The sequence below is a fragment of the Equus przewalskii genome, chromosome 31 (assembly GCF_037783145.1).
Source record: "Equus przewalskii isolate Varuska chromosome 31, EquPr2, whole genome shotgun sequence".
Lineage (NCBI taxonomy): Eukaryota > Metazoa > Chordata > Mammalia > Perissodactyla > Equidae > Equus > Equus przewalskii.
Window position 1 is genome coordinate 11,374,718 of NC_091861.1, and position 10,238 is coordinate 11,384,955.

The 10,238-nt window shown below is 41.0% G+C and overlaps 1 long non-coding RNA gene across 2 annotated transcripts; it reads left to right on the forward strand.

The window, feature by feature from the left end:
• Positions 1-2,503: 2,503 nt before the first annotated feature.
• On the forward strand, positions 2,504-9,780 carry LOC139080584 (uncharacterized). 2 transcript variants are annotated; one of them, XR_011535194.1, is made up of 5 exons: positions 2,555-2,785; positions 3,648-3,900; positions 7,225-7,336; positions 7,905-7,990; positions 8,911-9,780. It is a non-coding gene; the product is annotated as an uncharacterized lncRNA (long non-coding RNA). The 2 variants fall into 2 exon arrangements; XR_011535195.1 differs by lacking the exon at positions 7,225-7,336 and having other exon boundaries at positions 2,504-2,785.
• Positions 9,781-10,238: the final 458 nt, after the last annotated feature.

Genomic DNA, 10,238 nt, shown 5'->3' on the forward strand with positions numbered 1-10,238 from the left:
AGTGGCAGAATATCCTGAAAATACCTGGCTCACAAGTTCTTTAAATACCGTCCTTTAAATGTCTGAAAGAAGTAGAAACGTTTGGAAAATAATACACATTAAAGAGTCTCTCCTTGGGTCTTGGATATCTTCTGTCTCATTTATTTATAAATATTAATAGGAGTGAATGATTTTACCAAGGCTCATAGTGGAAAATACTGTATCTGATCATAACCCAGGTTTTAAAAATATGAAAGTCCAGATTTGATCATCTCCTCAGCCAGTTTGACTGGTTCTGCTGACTGGTTATTATTAAAATTGGAAACAAAGAAGATCTACCTGCCAAAATCTCTTTGGCTTACTTCTGGACTCTTCTTAGTCTGCCCCCATCAGACTTAGCAACTGCAATTTCCTCTTGTCCCTAACAGGAGCTCTGCTTTTAGTGGACTTAATTCCAATTTTTTAAAGTCTTAAAAAGTTTGCTAATCTTGGCCTCCCAATCTTTTTATTTCTGCTGTTCCTTCCCTCAGACTATCCAACTCTTTCTCACAGACAGCTTTAGTCAGTTATGGTTTTTCCTGGTTCTCAACTTCTAGGGCCCTCACACTCATGTCACATGGATTCTTATACCTTCTGGCCTTGTCCCCTCAACTAAGTTGTGACTCCTGGAAGGAAAGGGAGTGCAAAAGTTTCCTCATGAATAGCCTTAAGACCGCTGGGTTCTAGGGAGGGCCATGAATGAATTGAAAATGAAAAATACAACTGAATGCTGGGAAGGAAGAGAATCAAGTGTTCTTGAGAGGTTATTTCTTGTTGCAGATCTTGTTTCAGTCAAGTTTGATACGGCTCTCTCTCTATTGATTCTTGAATTCTCATTACAACAAGTGAAATGACAGCCCTTAGGGTGTTCTCATTTCCCGAATTTCTCTGGCTTTATTTCATGGTCTCTTTCCTCTGAATGACCTTGTTTCTCTTTGAGTCATGGTAACAATTATTTGCTTTCCTAGATACATATTTTCCCCTCAAATAGTTTCAGGTATTTATTTTCAAGATCTACAAGGACTATTGTAAGAGAAACAAATTAGGCAGACGGGCTGTGACTTTAGTAAAAAGTCTGTCAGAGGCAAACTAGAAATGCTTCTTCTCTAAGCTTATAATTCTTAATGACATATCTCTATCATGACCAGTCATCTTGCATTATCTTGATCTGTGCCTGTTTTTCTTTCTCCCACCAGCCTGTGAGCACAGCTTTATTTATTTTTATGTGCTGAGTACCTAACACAGTGTCTGGTGAATAGTAAGCCCACAATAAATGTACTTAAGACATTAAAGAAATTCTAGATTTCTTTAAAAAAAACCAGTTTTGTATTAAGTGAGAAAACCTCTTTTGTTCTTTTTAATTGTTCGTTGATATTTTTTCTCTAATAACAGACAAAATGATGGTCTGAACACCAGAGACAAAATGGCATCCTCTTTCTCCACCTCACAACCTCCAAGTTTCCCTTGAATATTACCTCAACTTATGTTTGCTCTGTCTGTGGGGTTGGAGCATCCGTCCTTTCTATTTAAGGTTGTGTGTAACCATTTTCTTCTATGGAAAAAAAAAGGCCGATTCTTGCAGCAATGGTTTGCTGAAGCTGGTGAAATGGATTGGTTTTGTTGACAAATAGGCTTGGTCTGAATTGCTGACATCTCTCAGCCCTCTGCTGGATTGCACAACATTGTGCAACTTTATGTGGAAATAAATGAGTTTATTAGTGATGAGTTGTGTGTTTGTGGCCGTGTCCGTGTGTGATAATAAACATCTTTTGTGGGTACTTACAGCAATAATGACACCACTCTTTTTCAGTTCACCCTTTACCATAAACTATGCTATTATTCATTTCAGTGGGAGCATCTAACCTCAAAGAATGTTATGAGAGAAGCTTGTTGAAACAGAGTAATGGACAGTAGGCTCTGAATAATCCTCTACTGGCAGGATTGTGTGATAGCCGAGCAGATGGCTTCTTCTATGTTGGTGGTCTGTAATATTTCTACCTTAAGCCATTCACATCTAACACAACTTTGCCACGCCAGGCCCAGGAGATTTTAGTGACTAAAAACAGCAAGCACAGTATTTTCTGAAGTCAGCCCTAGTCACTTGTGGGATGAGCCTGTCACTCCAGGGTGTGCTTCTTGAGGAGACTCTGCTGAACTGCAGTCCCTGCCCTTACAGAGCACACAATCTATGACAACTGAACAAGGCACTGGAGGTGCTCAACCCCTCAAATGGCAGGAGCCCAGAAACAAGCAGCACAGAACCAAACAGAGCTGAGCTCAACAATGGCCACAATGGCTGGGCCCTATAGGGATGGGGTGGAGTTAGGCATCACTGGCAGGGAAACCTTTGAGGGGGACAAGCCCTGGACTAGTGAGAGGAAGGAGTAGAAGTTATGGCCAACAGAAAGGAGTAGAGAGAATGTTCTAGTTTGCCCGGGGTGGGTCATACGGAAAGTTAAGGAGGAAGGAGCAATGAGTTGTGGGAAATGGAAGGGAAATGAAACTGTTAGATAAGCAGGCCAGCTAAAATTCCCTCAGGAAAAAAAATTCATTACAATCTGTCTGAATCACCGAAGAGTTTGGGGGAAGACATTAAAACAGAAGCAGAATCTGAGCTCACTTCAACGGACATTAGTTGTGCCATTTGGTGTCTGCAGGGCACTGGGCTAGGTGTCAGAGGACAGAGGTGAGGAAGAAGTCGTCCCGCCCTGAAGGATCTCAGTCTAGTCAGAGACAAGCTGTAAATGGATTAGTTCAATATGCTGTGGTAAGTGCTGGGCTAGAGGTGTGCTGTGGAAGCACAGCGGGGTAGGACCCGACTTGATCTTGAGAAGGGTAGGGGGGTACTCTGGGGAAGCCTATGATTCATTCCAATAAAGAAGTCTGTGCATCGGGGAGAGTGCAGAGGGAGTGCGAAAGGCTTTTATAGGTAGAAGGGTAGTTTGAGGACAGGCCCTCATGTGCGAAACCACACGATATTTGCTGAGGCTGTGTACTGAGTTTGAACTGCTGGATCATCAAGTTTGAGTTGAGGTGAGTGCGTAGTGGGAGATATAACTGGGGCCACAGACAGGGGCTGTGTTTCCACCACAGGAGCTTATCCTGTGGGTAATGAGAATCTGTGAGGGGTTTCAAGACAGGCATGAGCATGGTGGGATTCCAGAATAATCCCTCTGGCAGTGGTGTGAGGAAGGGCAGGGTGAGGTCCATGGCTATTAACAGTTCAGAGACTGTAAAAGTGAGAGTTTCTGTGGACTTGGCTACGGCTTCTGCAGTGAGAATGGAAAAGAGGGATGGGTACTGAAAGTATTTTCCCTTTAAAATGCTGAGGGTGCTGGAATTGTTAGGACATGGAAGACTAGAGAGAGGAAGGAGACTGGGATAACTGGGAGATTTCTGGCTTTGATGGATGAGTCCATGGTGCTAACTCCCACTCCACTGGGGTTTGACAGGCTGAGTTTGAAGGGTCTCTGTGGCATATATTCTAAAAGAAGACTGGAAGGGAGTCTACTTAATGTCACCCACCAGTGGTTTGATTGTCAGGAGACTGGAAGCTGAGGTCTGGTCCTGGCTCCATCCTTGACTGGCAGTCCTGTCACCTCTCACAACTTCTGCTTCCTCATCTGTAGGTGATGATAGTGAAGCTTGCTCTGGAGGATGCTGTGAGGTCCGCTCTGGAGATAGTTGCAAAGGGCCGTGGATTGTTGTGCTCCTGGTGGACGGCACCATTCCTGAGATGGCTCTCCATCCATTTTTCCTGCTTGGCTGTTTTCTGGAAAGTGGAGAAAAATGATGGAGCTCTGCCCCAAGGATCTCCTCTCACCACGAATGCTAACAGAGCAGACACTCTGAACCGGCGGAGACGACTCAGCATTTCCGAGGGTTTGTGGGTTTAACTTTGAGTCAACATTATTCTAACACCTTTTACTTCACTTAATATTCACAGTGTCTAGTAGGTGGCAGATGGAGGCACAGAGCCGGGAGGGGCTTTGGTGCCAGCAGAATCCCTTCTTGCAGTTCTAGGAAAGCCACAACGATATTTTTTCCCCTCTTGGCAATTTTTTCTTTAGAGTTGAAAAATTTAAGCAGATTTAAATGTTTTCTATGAAAAAATGAAAGGAGTAAAGAGGCCACAGTGAAATCTTCAGGAAAGACACTGTTTGTAGTTCCATATATATGAAAGTCAAAAAGAGGCTAAGAAAAATACGTCTCCCTCACACCCATCCACCCCGCCCACTCACCCCACCCCTGAAAAAAAATGTTTGCTGAAAGCCACCATGGCTCGGAGTTCACAGATGGGAAAGAAGTAGATAAGTGAGAGAAAAGTTCCTGAAGGTGTCCTGTGACAGACATTGTCTCCTACTGGTGACTGTCAAGAGCTAGTGCCGACCTGAGCTGGCACTAGTTCTTCCAGAAGAGTCAGAAGAGTTCACTTAGATTTTTTAATGTTGGAAAAACCAGTCAGGAGAAAAAAAAAAAAATAAGAAAAGTTCTTTTTTCCCCCTTCTTTTAATATCGTTTTCAGTAGCACAATGCGTTTAAAGTAAGGCATAGTTTCCTCAGAGTAATATGGCCTCAGGACATGATTTAGATGGAAAATTTAAGTAAGATTAATGCAATTTATTATCCGACAGGATATCCCTACAAGCCACACTATTTGGCTGAATTTTCGATTCCCAATCTAATATTTCAGATGAGATTTCCAGATGGGTGTCTTATTCCTCTATTAGTTCAGTCAGGGTGATATAGAGTTTGTAAAACAGGAGAGGTTAAACTAGTTTTAACACTTGATTAATCATTGAAATTACTTTGTTACTGTTTGAATTCATTGACTTTTGTTTATTAAGTAACTCCCTAAAACGCAAAGCCAACACAAACTAGAGGTGCATTTCCAGCTTTGCTAATTTATTTGATGACTTCTTCAAAGGAAAATTTTTTTAAAAGTAGTAAATTTATGGTTACATTGAAAGGCTGCTCAATGCGTGATCCCTGCCTTGCGAAAAAGTAAAGTGTGGGTTTCTAAGACTGAGGGAAATACGCATACACACACACACGTACCCCAAGCCTATAGTCTAATTTCCTGGAACATTTCTGGGCAGATAAATCTTTGAAACAAATTGGATGAACAATTATCAGAGCTTTTGCTACTTCCATCAAGAACTAGAACAGAAACTGCCTGAGGTGACAAACCACACATATATTCTGCCATTTTATAAACCACTGGCAAGTCTATTAGGGGAGGTGAATTCCAGCGCACCCCATGAGGCCGTTCTGAATGGAGGGATGAGCTATGGGGAAAGTGCCATAGACGATCAACCATGCTCCACAGCAGGACTCAGCTCTTAGCACGAAGTGAAGGGGGAGGGGGCTGATTCAGAAAGTGGACGAAGCTCCAAACCAGAACTTCTTTTTGGGATATGAAAATTTCCTGAAGTCTGGGTTTGGTAAATTGATTACAATCTCTTTTCAGAGGCCTATCAGGAGCAAACTAGTGAGTTGCAGACATAAATTTGAATTCCAGAGTCTCTGACTAACCCAACTCATAAATGAATTCCTAAATGCTGACTGAGCCAGAAGACGCAGCTTTGGAAAACCACTTGGCAGGAATCATTAGTTTCAAAATGAGATGAAGTGCTCTATTTAGCCCTCATTCAAAACTTTACAGAAATGCCAGATTTCCATAAACACAGGTTTCCTTGAATTTCCAGGGCTTTGATTAACTGGTAGAGGAGGGTGTCTCACAAATACAGATTTGTATGCAATATTCAGCTTGGACGAGATTGGGAGCTGGAAACCAACACAAACTATTGGCTCTCATTTCTAAGATGTTAACTCTTCCCTTGTTTTTTAGAAAGCTCTTTTTGTTATGAGGAGTTTGGAGAATTGAAAATTAGTCTATGGTTTAAAAACGTGGCTGTAGATCATATTCTTGTCATTTATGTCATCATCTGTTAAGCTTTTCATGACTGATTGATGACCCACCGCTTTATAGTGTGGCTTTAAAGCTCCAAAGGAATGAGGGAATTAAAAAATACACTGGTGTCTCTGCTGAAAAAGACATAAAGTTGTGGCTTCCACTAGTAAAGAGATTGCTTGCAAAGAGATATTTTCTTGTTTTAATGTGTTTTAATTTTTCCTTTTATGGCTGTTTTTCTCCATTGATACTGGCACATTAGGCAGAGTATGTAAAATCGGTACAACATAGATCCACAGAGTTAAAAATTTTCGCGGTTGATTTTTTTTCTTTTTGGCTTCTGCGTTCAAGTCAATAAAAACAAAATAAATTTGGAGGGTAAATAGCCAATTTTCTGCATTCTGAAAAGCTGTTTCCTTCCAAGGGAGTAAGTTTAGAGCCCAGGACTGACTTGAGTTATGACATGGATTCCGTTGCCTCTGTGGGCTTTTCCCATATTTCTTTCAGTGCCTGTCATTTGTCCATAGAGTTTTAAACATCAGAGATTATGCAAGAAGAAAATATTAGTTAAGCTAGTTAGGCTGCCTCAACCAGGCTGAATCTTTCGTTTTTAGTGGAAGGTCTGAAAAATATCCAGAGACCAGATTTATTAAGTCTAGCTTGAAGCTTAACTTACAACAGGGTAAAAATACCCACAGTTATCAAGTTGGCTGCAGTTTTAATCTGCTTCTGGGTAGTAGGCACTCATATGCTTGTCTAAATGAATTGGATCTTACAGGTGGTTCTCCAAAAGTTCAGCTTCCAGTTATAGAAAGGAGCGATATAGAAGTCATCCTTAGAAAGGGCAACCTAAGAACAAAGTTTTGCACTAGGTCACAGGATAGCATGAACATTCCTGAAGTCGGAAAGATGTGGATGTTGCCCAAGAATGACTGGGAAGTCCCTGTAGTAGTTTTTCAAGCAGGATAGTCTTAAGACTTCCATCTGAGGTTTGTCATGATAATAACTGCCCTCACTCAGGATTTGACTAAGGCTTTGCCTGCAGTACTTGGTAAGGAGCCTAGCGAGACGACTATGGTGAGGTGCTGTTTGTAGACTGTGGCTTGTTGCCGACATTATCTTCCACCTCCTACCTCTCCTCCTCTTTTTCCTCTTCGTAATTATCATCGTCGTCATCATTGCAATCATTTCTTGCCCTTAGTAACAAACATAGAGGTTAACCAAGGCAAAACATAAGTTAGCCTATTTCATTATTTTCTTCTTCTCTTCCATCTCCTTTTTTTTTTGTCAAGGACCCAAAACCAAGAAGAAAATATTTCAGAAACAGTTCCTGTAGAATCTCACACAAATGTGTATGTGTGAGGGGCTTGGCTCCAGTGGGATAAGCAGATGCATAGCTCCTAGGCAAGTACTCCTGGATCTGGCTACCTTATGGGACATCTGAGATTAGTTCTTAGAGCCTCCGACTATACAGTGCAAAGATCTTGAAAAATTCCATTCCTTCACTTGACAGAATGAGATGCCCCAGAACTGAGGGTGTTGTGTAAAGGCAGAAAAATATGGGGACAGCGGGCAAAAAGGGGGTGAGGAGTGAGAATGACAAGAAGACAGCAGAATCCACTCAATGAGAGGTCTGATTTCCATTTCACACTGTGGGCAAGATCAATTTGATTTGCCAGGAGAGATCTTGGGTTGTGTGTGTTGCTAATGCAGAGGGGGTGAGTGGCTATATGGATGCACTTTCTGTGGCTTGTAATTCTATAGAGTCTAGGATGCCTCTAAGTTTCAATCCTCTTCTTTCCCTTGGAATGCCTTGTCAGCTGCTGTCTGCTGGCCACTTGAGCATGGTGATCTGTCACCTCTACTCTTGATTCCTTTTACGAAGGAATTGCATTCCCACACTCCCAGTAAAGCATTGGGGTTCTCCTCTACCTTCACTCACTCAATGAAATTTTTGCTGTTGTTGTTGCAGGTATTCTGTATTCTAGGCACTGTGCTAGACACCAGGAATACAGTGGAACTTGACGTTAATCAAGTTGTCCTGAAGAAATGTAAATTGTGAGTGAGGCAAATTCTGTGAAGGCAAACTCCACGGCTAGCACATCACCTGCATTTAGCTTGCTCAGGAAGGTCTGGGATGTGATGATGAAGCTGAATCTGGAGTCTGAGTAGGAATTAAGCAGATGAAGAGGGGAGTGAAGAGAGTTCTGGTTAGAGAAACAGATGGTGCAAAACCATGCATTTTCCCCAAACAAAACCTGTGCCATGGTCTGCGTGAGGAGGTGTGGCAGAGGTGGGGAGAGTTTTCCTTTCATCACTTCTGAGTTGAAATATGTCACCTGGATCAGGGAATCAGTCTGCCACCTGTGCTCCAAGCCTCTAAGAAGAGGAATTATTTACCTGTCCCTTTATCAATCATTTATTGCTTTTTTCTTTTACATAAAAATGTTCTTGGGGGGGCTGGCCTTGTGGTGCAGCAGTTAAGTTTGGCTGTTCCGCTTTGGCGGCCCAGTTCGCTGTTTGGGATCCCAGGTGCAGACCTGTGCACCGCTTATCAAGCCATGCTGTGGCAGGCTCCCCACACATAAAGTAGAGGAAGATGGGCACTGATGTTAGCTCAGGGCCAGTCTTCCTCAGCAAAAAGAGGAGGATTGGCAGCAGATGTTAGCTCAGGGCTAATCTTGCTCAAAAAAACCCAAACAAAACAGAAAACAAAAACAAAAACAAAAAAATGCTCTTGGGGCTGGTGATTCAAAAATATAAATCAAATGTGATTGCTGGCTTCCAGGAGATTTAGCCTTGTGCTAGGTTAAAGGACATACACAGTTTAAAGCTCTTGATACATATTTGCAAATTGTTTTCCAGAGATTTGTATTGGTTCACCCTTCTACTGTGGGGAAAAGTCTGTTCTAAGTTATTTTCTTAATATTCCTTCCTTTTGAGAACTTGCTTTCCCTCACACCTTGTGATTCACTCAGGGTCGCCATTACATATTGCCATCTCTATCAAGAAGGACAGCCAGTTAGAGTATTTCCTCTCCTGTTTCCCAAAATAGAAACAGCAACGCCAACACAGCAATTCATCCTAGGTCAGTATGTTACCCAGGCTGGGCCATCACAGGTTTTTCTATTAGATGAGTTTGTCTTTTTTCCTTCAAAATTGTAAGCTATGAAGAGGATTCAGTGCCCTGGAGCCACTATGGATCATATTTCTCACTGCACAGAGACAGTCTGCCTGAGAATTGGTCCACCACAGTGAGAAGCAGAGCCGAGGGATGGAGAAGGAAGAGCTACACCATGATGGGACCACTGGGCTCCACCAGCAACTAAAACCAGGTCGTACTACTCCTGTATTTTTCACTTAGATGAACCAACAAATCAATTTCTTTGTCTTCCCTCCTGCCTCCCTGTCTTTTTTTCTCTTTTTTCCTTTTTTGTTAAATTGGTTTGAATTGAGATGCTGACTGGTAGAGAGTCCTTACTATACCTTCATGATCGTTATTATCACCTTAGAAAATGCTATGAACTTAAAAAAAATTCCTGTATGTTTGTATATCTTTGAAATTTGTATACACACATTTGTGCTTGATGATTAGGATGAACATTCTTTTTCTCATTTGTGAATCATGTATTCATGTTTTGGTCCACTTATTTATTAAGTTTTTAGTTTTAAAAACATTTGCATAAGTTTATTTCATGCTGAAGATATATAGGCTACATGTTTGTGAAAATGCTTTTCCCACATAGTTGTTTGTTTATGTTATGAGTCTTTTACCTAGGGAAATTTGCTTTTTGTTTGTACAATATAAATTATCTTTTAATAAAAATTTGTTTTTTGGTAAAATTAAATTATTTTTCTTTGTAAATTTTCCTACTGTTTTTAAATTTACAACTCCCTTCTTTATAGAATTTTTGTTTGCGTTTTCAGTTTTAAACATTCAGAACTTATTTAAGTGTGTGATTGAGTTGAGTTTTTGTGTTGACTTTTTTCTGCCTATTCGCTATTTTTTTGCTTCAACAATGTTGACTAATCTGTTAATTTCCAATTGGCTTATAATGCCTTTAAAAAAATCAGATGCTATGTTCTTGTAAACATAAGAACATATGGTAAGTTTTGTTTGGGTGTTATTTATGGTGTTTCATTTATATTTAAGCGTATTTCTAAGTTTATATGTATAATAGGATTTTGGTTCTACACCATGTCTAATTTTAACCACACAGAGACAGGCAGCTATTATTGTGAATAACACCACTTTTGATTACACAGGGCAGTAAAATATAGTATGTTTCTTAATTATTTCTAGGAC